The sequence below is a fragment of the Marmota marmota genome, unplaced genomic scaffold (genome assembly GCF_001458135.2).
Source record: "Marmota marmota marmota unplaced genomic scaffold, marMar, whole genome shotgun sequence".
Classification (NCBI taxonomy): domain Eukaryota; kingdom Metazoa; phylum Chordata; class Mammalia; order Rodentia; family Sciuridae; genus Marmota; species Marmota marmota.
In genome coordinates, this window is record NW_026000026.1 from 52,358,470 (window position 1) to 52,370,086 (window position 11,617).

An 11,617-nucleotide genomic window follows, 5' to 3' on the forward strand; every position below is an offset into this window, starting at 1 on the left:
AATGAAAACATTTTTTGGAAGAGAGGACCATAAGAATTTTAATAAAACAGAAGGAGACCAATGGACCTTCCAGGATTTATTGTGGACGGATGTGGATATATTCTGTACAGAAAAACAACACATATGGAAATGGACTGAATCCTATGTAGAAACACACACCACACACACACACACACACACACACACACATACACTGAACATTGTTATTCATTTTGTAAAATACTAGTCTTTATTTTCATTTTTTTGTAAAATTTAAACATCGTATGCGCATAAAGAAAAAAGGAAACAAGAATTAGGGGAAAATAACATTTTCCAAATAATTATAAAAAATTTGTCCTGTGTCTATGTATCTATATCTGTTTTGTATTTTTTTCTGGTTCCAAACCAGATTTCCTGTGATTCTATACTAATAATTTTTGATATAACCCTTTGCTTCTTATAATGAGTGCGATATATGTTGTCGAGGCTGTTCTTCAAGAATTAAAATTGAAGTGAAAATTTAAACAAAAATAAAAGAATTTAGCAAAACCCATGTGTGTGATTGTTTGGCCAATGTCATCAGTACAAGAGAACCCCCTGGTTAATTTCCAGCTCAATTATTACCAGAATTGGGGAAGTAGGAAAATTTATGGTCCAATACCAAGTTGACTACATTCATTTCCTAAAACTAGCCACTGTCTTGGTTTTGTAAATGTGAAGGTCTGGGCTCTATAAAGGCTGGAGTCCTCAAGCAGGATAGGGTGCCTTGATGGAGGACAAGAGTGGTTGCGACTGTGTGAACTGAAGGTAGCCCTGTATGCATCTGGGTAGAGAAGTGGAGCAAACTGGGTCTGAGTTAGGCACTGGGGCTAAGTCTGTAGGCACCAAGAACCAGGCACAGTCTGCTTCAGTGACCCAGTGGCAGCACCTGGGTTCTCACTGCAGGTGGGAACTTGCTGAGTTGAAGAGGTTTGCAAGAAACATGTGGAGTGATATATAAGCAGAGCAGAAAAGAAAAAGGTGCCCAGATGCCTCTGTGAGCCCTGGGCTTATATGTGCAGGCAAGTGGCTGGTGTGTGTGTGTGGGGGGTGTTCCACTTCTCCCCAGCTCTAGAATATTGTCAGGCCCTCTACATCAGAGTTCTGACTTTGAACCTCTGAAGATCTGACGGTGATTACCCTTTCCTTCCAGACCCTATGATGAGGGCTCCTAAGATGGTCTGGAAATCTGGTGGGTGGACTGAAGGGTACCCTGCTCCTGTGGCTTTTAGTAGGGTGCTGACCCAAAACCTAGGAGTTGGGAGTTAAACTGGAGGAGTTCTTCCCAGAAGGCATTTGGACCCTTATGGCTCTTTGAGGGCAGAAGCCTCCCCTTGAGGCCTCTAGTTGGGTGTGCGTGGGGGGCAGCTCTCTGTAACAGCTTTCGGAGCATGAATGTTTTATAGGATCTGAGCTAGAGCTGTGAGAACACATACTGCCAAGGGAGCTCTTTCTTAGCGTATTAATAAAGCCAGATCTTCAAAAATAACACCTCTCACCCTCCCCCTCCCCCCAGCCCCAGACAGGCCCGTATGAGGCAAGAGCTTCACTTTCAGAAATCACTGGCAATGTTTTGCTTTCAATTTGCTATCTAGAAGTCTCCAGGTGCTACCCCCAAAAATGCATTAACAAGCTCCTGTACTCCAACCCACTTGAGGTTTTTAATATTCTGAGTGCAACACAGCATGGGCAGTGCCTAGCTCACTGTGGAGAAACCACTGTAGGTTCAAGATCAGAAACCAGGCTGCCTGGGGACCACTCGAGGTAGGACAGCAGGGTGCAGAGCACTGGAGCAGCCAGAATTACTCCCTGGAGAGATCCTCTGCACCACACCCAAGGACTTCTTTGGGCCAAGATGAATTCCTTGCAGGTTGGACACCTAAGGCAGGAGGGAATGAGGAGAGCTAATATAATTCCTGATCACCTTCCAGGAGGTATTAGGAACCCATTCCAGCTGCCTAAGGGCAGCATGTGGGGATAGGGGTGGGGTAAGCTGCAGTTAGGGTGCCCAGGTGTTGGGGAAGCCAGCAGCCTCAGAGAGCTCACGATCTTTCCTGCCTTTCTTGAAATGAGATGTAAATATATTCATTACAATGTGATCCCTCTAATGAAAACAGATAAACATTTTCATAGGTCAGAAACGTACTTTACAATTAATTTCAACATCGAGGCCCAAGGACAAGGCACCCAGTGCGTTGTGCTAGGATTTTGTTCCAGTGTTCAGAGGTAATAGTGGTGACTTGACTTTTGCTCACAGGGTCCAGAGTTACTCAAGGCCTGGGAAATCCTGGCCACCTTTCTAAGCCTGGGCCCAAGCTGAGATTAAAATCAACCGGCACAGCCCAGGGAGAAGCAGGGTTTCCTATGGCCTCATAGACTCCCTTGGGTTCCTGGAGGAGCCACGGAGCCTTGGGGTTGTGGGGAAACCAAGAGAAGGGAGTTTCCACATACTCCTCACCTATTTGGAGGCTGGGGCTGTGGGTTTCTCCTGTTATCTCCTGGGTGGCTAGGGTGGCGCTGGCCTGCATTACACACAGAGTCGTCTTTGCACAATCAGAGCTTCCAGGGACTCCGGAGTCATTGATTAGTCCTGCTGGGACCAACAGGCTGCCCAAAGGCTTTCCACTCTCACAGTGTAGAAAGGACTCAAGAATCAACTTGCGCTAAGGGACAGTTTAGAAACCAAGACGGCAGCATCTAAACCGTGGGTTGAACCTTGTGACAGCCGAAAAGGTCCTTCCGTTCTGGGCAATCTAAAATATCCCTCCTCCTCTTTACTGCGTCTCAGGGGATGAGGGATGAGGGTTGAGAGGCCTAGCAGCCCGAGGTTTCAGAGTGCGAATCGAAGCGGCAGGCTCCAGTTGCGACCGGGCTGCCCCGGTTCCACGTACAGGGATTTCTCAGGCCTTGGTCGCCGCGATGTCTCAGACCCTAAGAGGAGGTGAGGTGGAGCAGACGCAGGCTTCCTCCGCCTGGGTGGCCGCCAGGAGGCTCCTGAGTACTGAGACTGCCTTCATGCCATGCGCCAGGGGGAGCCGTGGAACTCTGGTGTAAGGCTGCAGGCAGGTGTAGACTAGACTGTTGTCATGGAGCATGTAGCCCTACCTCAGCCTGTCAAAGCTGTCTCAAGTCCTAAAGGATCAGAAGAGTAGAGCTGAGCTAACTTGTCCAAGTAGGACCAAGAAGTTCCCCAGGTCCAGAGGAAATACGTCTTATCACATAAGGTGATTTCCCTCGTGAAATTAACTTTTACCTAGGAAAAGTTAACTTTTTTTTCTTTTCTAATCCGAACACTTGCTGGACAGCTGAGAACTTTATCAACATTGAAGTCAGTTTAAACTACTTTTAGCCATAATCTTTGCCTAAAACATCTGAAAAGCTATATCCCAGGATGTGCTCTCCTCAGGGAATCTCTAGGGAAGAAGACCGCGCCTTGTCTGCACGGGGGTATAAGGTATGGCTCTGAGGATGAAAAGTAAGGCCTCTGCTGTCCCCCTTGCTCCACGTTCCAATCTGGGACCAGGCTAGGTGAAAGGAATACTAGAGAGGAAGATGCGGTCCCTGTCGTGCTTCCGGGACTCCACCCCTCCGGTTGTGGCGGACTCTTGGTCTTTGGCAACAGCAACTGGTCTTTGTAGGGTCTGGGAGACCTCGTCGTTCAGCTTTGCCCTCAGGGCTGCTGGGAACTGGATCCCCGAGGTTCCCGGCCCACCTGAGATTTTGCACACTCTAGATGTGCAAAAAATAAAGTTATTTTTTAAAAATATTCTTTCTCCTCTTATTCCACCGGTAGGCATTTTTTTTTTTTAATATCTCCTACAGTGACTGAATCGCCTCCCGTCAGTTCCTGGATTCCTCAGAACAAATCATCAATGTCTCTGCAAATAGGAGACCATGAGGAGCGTGAGGAGGGAGTGGAGGGGGACACAAGTGGGAACTAATAAAACTCTTGTTAAAGGGCCTGCTCAGGATCCATGGCGTCACTGGGCCTTTTACTTGCGAAGCCAAAGAGTTGTATTCCTAAATGAGTTAAAGACCCATTTACCTCTGTCGTGTTCTATTCATCAAGCCACAAGTTGAGAGTTCCTAACATGAAACTATTTGTTTGCTTACACAACCAGCTGGGCGCAATTTCACGTCTGAGATATCTATCTGAAAGCGCCTCTCATTTATTATCTCTCCTTGTCAGCGAATCCATTTTCCAGCTTCCCCTCCCCCCTTTGGAGTTTATTTATTTATTTATTGTGGGATTTCTTTGCCTGGGAAGACCCGGGACTGGAATACTCCCCGGGGAGTTGTGGCTCCCTGTGCGGGGTCCGCTGCGCCAGGGCGCATGGGTCTGTGAGCAATAGAAGCTTGTACGCTGCGAGAGCTGACCCCGACTGGCCTCGACTGGCCGGCAAGCAAGGGTGTGGCGTAGGTGGCGGGTGGGCCTGGCTGAACAGTGCAGAACTGTCTTTCTCCTTGGATGTCCCCCCTGCTCGCTCGCTCCCAGTGAAAACTTAAACCACCTGTGCGAAGAGTGGGCCTTGAGGGGGGACGGTGGGGGGAGCGAGAGGTGAACCCAGGAGTCTTTCCCCGAGATGGGGGCCCGAGATTCGGATTTGAGATATGCTGTTCACAAAGCCTCACCTAGTCCCACGGGGCCAATTTCTTCTCCCAGGGTCTGAGCACAGAGTGAGTAACCAAGATGTAAATAGTTACGTGATGGGTTGGGGGAGGGGGCAGTGCATTTATTGTGTGTGTGGAGGAGAGAAGGCGCTGCACGTGGTTTCAATTTTGAAGCACAAAGAAATAACATGCAATGCAGAAAATAGGTTTATGAATGTAATTGAGAGGAAAGAAAACAATTAACACGGTGCAAGGTTGCAACTCGGTTCCCCACCCCTTGCTTTCCCTCCTACCCCAATTTTGAGAAATCCGGATCATGTGAATAGAGTGGGTCTGAGTAGTTAGATCCCGCTGACAAGGGAACCCCCCTGATGGGAATCTCAGTGATAGCTGGATAATGGTGTCTATCCATCTCCTGGACTGCTAAGGCCTCCTCTAACCAAGCTGAAAGCAAAGGATCAAATCCCCAAGTCCAGAGTGTAAAATGTTCCCAATGTAAGGAAAGAAAGGAGAAGGAGTACCTGGGGGACAGAAGGAGAAAAAGAAAAAGAGCGAGGATTTCTTTAAGACAGACCAGGCTGGTCTCTGCAAGCTCTCCTATTGTGTTGATTTAGGAAGACATTTGCTGTATATAACGTTTAAGGCTGATAATATCATTGCGCAGCCAGATAAATAAAGCGTTGGCCCAATCTTGGGGTCAGCGATTGATCTCTGGGCTCAGAGGAAAAAGGAGAGAGACAGGGTCGTGCACGAGGGTAGGTCTGTGTGCTTGTCAGTCGGCAGGCAGGAGCTCAGCTCGAATGTGTGTGTGAGCTGAGCGTCAGACACACACACACAGAGAGAGAGAGAGAGAGAGAGAGAGAGAGAGACCAAGTCTTCAGCTGGCCAAGAGGCTCATTAGCATTCCTAACCCATGGACCTGTGCTGACAACTAACAGAGATATCCCGCTCACCAACAGGCCTCCTCTCCTTTTGTCTTCAGATCTGGAAAAGAAAAAGATTTCTCCATGGAAGCTGGAGCCTGAACTTCCATGTGATTGTTGGAGAGTCAGGTTATTAAAAAAAAAAAAAAAAAAAAAAAAAAAAAAAAAAAAATCAGCATTTGGCCTGATCTTTCACACTGCTTTTTAAAACTTCCCTCCGAAAGAGGGAACTCTTTTTTTTTTCTTTTCTCTCTCAAAGTGTACTATGCTTGTTGAAACTCCAAGCTTAAATGACAGAAAATACTCTGAAAACATTTTGCCATTTCTTCTTGTTGGTGCAAAGAGAGGTAGATGTTTATGTTTGGCTCACATACACATGTAAAGCTGGTACTTCTAGAGATTTCTGGAACACGGCAACCAGAGGTTGCTTAAGCTTTTATTTCTCTTCTATTTTCTTTTGTTTTACTATAAGATAAAATTAACATCCTGATTATTACTTTATCACTTTTCATTGTTTTCAAATAAAGTATGTCTTTCAAAATCACATAGGATCTAATTTTGTATTAACCCTCAGAAAAAGTTAATTTTAAGATACACTCACTATTCTAAGAAACATTTTCAAATTATACTCACTCATGTAGTTTTAATCATCTTCATACCTATTTTGGGGGTGTCTTTCCACCTTTTCTCACAGGGTAAATATATAAGCCCTTTGCTCTCCTAGATACTGTTCCTTGAACTCCATTAAACTAGGCAGATAGTTTTACACTGGAGTGTACAAATTATCCCATGTTGACAGATGTTTGTCACTTAGTAACTTCTTTCCAAGTTTTCTCCCCCTCCCCTAAGCCTTCTTTCCAGCTTGCTTTGTTGTTTTAAAATATGCATGTCTCTCACTGGAATGCCAGTCACGAGTGCAAACTTTGTGTCCAACCTCCCACATGAAATGATCCTTTTAGAGGGAACTCGATATGTCTCAATCTGCACTTCACTCAAAGCCTCTGGGTACCGGCCACTCACTCACTGGTTCTGGCTCCAAAATAACTCAGCAGAAACAAGTTTCCAACAAAAAAATCCCCTCGAATGTCTCCCAGGGAAGAAATATAGCTCCTATAATTAAAGGAGGCAACGCCAGAGGGGGAATGCAGCCGGCAGCCAAAAAAAAGTAAGAGCTTTATTTATTTGCTGATTGAACTTGGGTTGTCATGACCAGCAGGTTTATCCACACTGGCAAGTGCTGGAGGCTTGTACTATGCATGTACAGGAGGGAGAAAAGGAAGGGGAAGGGGAGGATGACATGGAATAGGAAGAATGAAAAAGACCAGGCCAACTTTGGGACAGAGAAAATGATCTCTGTGGGACAATGTAGAGAAATTTCCTAGCTACAAGTAAAAACTTGTAGCTAAGGATATGGGGTGGGGGCTCAGAGGTGATGAGGGATAATTATAGTAAACTCTTAAATGTGGGGGTATCATCAATAAAAAAGAGGACTATTTTCACTAGAAAAGTAATATGACAGCAGGAAAATTATTAGCTGTGCTGTGTGTGGCAAATCGGTGTGTGGGGGGTGGAATTATGGAGGGAGAAGGAAAGAAGTTCCAGGACTCAAAGAGAAAATGTCAGGGAGCCAGGAGTCATCCACTCTCTTTGGCAAAACTTGCCTAGGAAGTGTGGATGTGACATCTACTCTAGGAGACATCATCTTTGCACCTTATTTTAATTAGTTTTATCTATAAGAGCTGATTCTGGCATTAGAACCACTTATAGGACAATTTGGCTCCCAGGATGAAGAACACCTCCCAACCTCTTGGACCACCCCCCAAAAGGTGGTTATAAGTTTCAAAACAGAAGGGGTACAGCTCAGGCTGGGCAGCTCATTTATATTAAAAAGGCAAACTTTAGCACTGATGAAAAACAGATGAATTTTTCTCCCTCTCTCTGAAACAGTTACTCTCTTACTGATGTGAAGTGACGTCAGGGATGCCTGCCCTATCCCCTTGGAGAGAAGGGAGAGAGGAGGAGGGGATGGAACAAGGGAGCTGGAAGAAAAAGCTAGAGAAAAAGAGAAAGAGGAGCTGAGAGAAGGAAATGAGGGGTGGGGGAATGAGGATGAATATCCTATGTTTTGGGCCAAAATTCCACAAAGAGTGGGCAAAACAATGATTTAGAAGCCAGTGATTGATAGGACACCTTTCCCTACTCTCACTCGATCTACATATTCTAACATATGGAAAGCTTACAGGCCCTGTGCACTTATAGAAGCCGATAATGCATTAGCTCTCAGCAATATTTACAGCACCACTTTTAATACACACCAGATGGTTCGCGACTGTGCCGCCTCAGCCAGCTCACTTCTCGATTTTACTCGGCGGCACTTTGTTGCAATTACGCTCCATGCTGAGACCAATTTTATTGGTGACCTATTTTTCATATTTGCAGCATTTTATGTTAAAAACCTCCTCTCTGGCCTTTCTGTAAAAGGGCAGCGCTCAGGAAGGGAGAGCTTAGGAGGACAGCGGTGCTGTGGGGCTGTCTAGGTAGATATTAATATTTATCACGATGTTACATACCTCGGGTTTAAGTGAGTAAACCCGATAGACATAAGTACTTTGGTCATTATGTTTGTTCACTCACCCCCTGTTTGTCAGACCCCCACGGACTGTCTACACGGCGCGCTTGCCTCAGAGTCAATACATTGGACCATAAATATTGTATTCCATTAATTATCACGACACTGGCTTATCCTGGGCGCCGGCGTCCTCGAGCGACACAGGGCAAATGAGGACGCTTCCTGAGCATATTTCTAGGCTGGGAACCCCGCTGAAATCACCGCGGTGCTTGGGAATTCCTAGAGCCTGAACGCCTGGCTCAACCCGGGCTGGGCCTGGGGCCGGCTGCTGGGAAGGAGGGGCGGCAGAGAAGGCCTGACGCCTCCAGGAGCGCTCAGTACCTGTTATCTTGCTACGCAGAAGGCCACAGGGAGAATCCCATTTGGCACGCCAGGAAAGGCTTTCAACTTTATCTCCTGCCATGTAAATATCCCCGAGTGCCCGACTGAGGGACTTTGTTTTGCACTGAACAATATAAATATCCTATTTGCTACAATGCAGGTGTGCTCTTCACACACACACACACACACACACACAAACACACACACCTTTCTCTCATAGCGACTCTTTATATCCCCCTCCCCTGGTTTCAAAAAAAAAAAAAAACCCACAGATGTTTACTTTATTGATATAACCTATACCATGGTTAGGCTGAGAATAATATGCCTCAACTAACAGTCATTTAGCAAATAATAGAGGCGTTCTGGATGCTTTCCAACGTTACACATGTACTTGGTCATAAAATGATACGTGAAAAAATTAACATCTGCTTTCCTAAAATAAAGTGTGCCAAGTAGCTTTTTATGAATGCTTTTCTCATTTTAAAAAGAAATATGGACAGATAAACTGACACCCAGATGTATAGCATATTTATAATGGTCTTAGGATTTAAAGGTAGCTATTCATTGCACAAACCATTTAAAAACTGACGTTTTAAAAGCTCCTTAACCCTAGACATCTTTGAATCCTGAAGAGGCTTCCAAATTTTATTATTTAAAGAGGAATTTACTGTAATTTAATTGCATATCAAGGCAGAAGTATGTGAAATCGGGGCACTGCAGCTTCAGCTCAAGAGAAATTCCAACTCGCCTTTTATTTACCTAATTTCTCAGCAAGGTTCCCAGGCCCTTAAGAAGGCAGAGCTGGAAAGTTTAGTTGGGCTCTTTTTTGTTGTTGTTTAATTCCACTATTAGGAAATGAGGCCTACCTTTGAATTATTTCATTAGGATTTGGCCTTTTGGGGGAAGGGGTGGGAACCATAATCATTAGTGGCTTTTTATTATTTCTACAATAAATGGCTAGATTCTTTGTTGAATAAGCTGCTTGAATGTTTTGCAGATGTTCCACTTAGACCAAATCTGACCCCCTATTTCCTCCCGAATAAGTCCCTTAAACTCTCCCACCAGTCCATTTTCTGGAGAGCATCCTCCCCCATCCTAGCAAGTTTATAAGTGTAGGACATATTCTTTAGAAATTTCCACCTAACTACATACGCTCACACACACAATCACTTTACACACACACATTCCCACCCACTGAGCCTCTGAGCGTGGCAGAAGATGGGGGGGGGCTGGAGAGAGAGAGAGAGAGAGAGAGAGAGAGAGAGAGAGAGAGAGAGAGAGAGAGACTGACTAGTGAGGCGGAATGGAAAGGAGGGGGAAAGGCAGCTCAGTGGTTACACTCCTGTGCTGAGGCGCGCCCTCCACTGGGCCCCTAGCCCTCGCCCTTTGTGCCTTTGGTTTGAAACATTGGAGGTGGCCCAGGTTCGTTTCCTCCAAAAGAGCTGAGAATCTTGGTTTGCCAAATGCTTGGGGGCATCCTCCCAAAGTGTTTCGGGGCCGTCCGGTGAGCAGAGGCAAAGCCGAGGTAGCCGGGTCATCACCTTGGCGCACCCCTCCCACCGCACCGCCCCAACCTCTGCGGCCGCGCGTGGGGCTCAGGGGCTTAACAAAGGGCTCCGCGGGGGCTCCGGGCGCGGCCACGTGACGGGCCCGAGCGCCGCGTCGCGGTCCCGCAGTGGGGAGGGGCGGCCAGCCCAGGATACCGGGTGGCTTCTTGACATAAAAAGAACTGCCCGGCCTCGGGCGGGCCGCGCCGGGCAGCGCTCTGCCGGGATGAGAAGTACTTGTCTGGCTCCGCGTTGGAGAAGCCGCACCTCTCATCTCTCCAGCTCTTACTTGAAAAAGCACTCGGAAGAAACTGTGTGTGTGCGGGGAGGGCCGCGGGGTGGGCCAGGGCCGGGCTGCGAGGCTGAGGGGGGCCGGCTTGTGGGTGGATGGGGAGGAGGTTGAAGAAACGGCTCCTTTCTGAATGACAGGACCCCTTTTCAAAGGGCAAACGGGGAGGGGGGAACTCCTAATATGAATAGGAGAATTTTCAGTGTTTCCCAGTTACTTCCCCTCCCCCTTGTAGATATTTTCCTTTCTTTCTTTTTTTTTCTCATTTTTTCCTTTTCTTTTCTTTCATCTTTTTTCCCCCTTTTCTATCCTTTTTGGTTAGATTTGAAGTGCGTGCGTGCGCAAGCATGTGTTGATGTGTTTTCAAGAGAGTGATCCCTTAACTTCCAAAAAAAAAAAAAAAAAAAACATTTTGGGGCTGGAAAAATTATTGAATCATATTCACGTGTTTTGTGGACTCACTGATCAGAATGGATAAGGCAACCGAGAATCAAGCTTTCAGATAAGAATCTTTAAAGATGGTATGCTTATAGAGGAAAGGAAGTGAATATCTTAGAAAGTTCTCCCTCTTACCAATAAAACCCATCACATTTTTACCTCTTACTAGAAAAGATATAGTGTCCTCATTTCCTCATTCAAAAGTTTCTAGATTAATATTAAGTGCCTCTGTGAGAAAACAAGAGGGGAGAGCTTGTCTCACACAGTTGTGTGTGTGTGTGTGTGTGTGTGTGTTTTAAGCCTGCTTTCATATAATTTAACCTTAGAAACACTTTTATCATCTCCATTCTCGACCGGTTTTTTTTTGTTTGTTTTTTAATTGAAAGATCATGCCTTAGGAGAAAACCTTCTTGTAGAACAGATGTAAACCCACAGTACCAGTTGTTTGTTGTTGTTGTTGTTGTTATCATGATTATGATGGATATTATGTCATCCCCTCCTTTTTGCACTTGATCTGATGAGAGAACTTTTTTTAAAAGAGTGTGAAATGAAGGACACAAAGACAATATATCAATGAAAAGAAGAAAGTGGCCCTTTTAATGGGAACTAAAGAAAACCCAAATGTAGATGAAGTGTACCGTAAAAGCTGCTTCAAAGTCCATCTTAATTCCCTTGGGCTCAGTCTTCATGAACATGTGATAATTGGGGGTTCTGCAGGGAGGTAAGGCAGCCACCGGGTGAGGAGTTACACAGCGATGCCCTGTCGTGTAGTTCCAGATAACATTTTAACTGAGAACTTGGAGATGCTACAGAACCCAGATTTAGCTACCCATCCCCAACA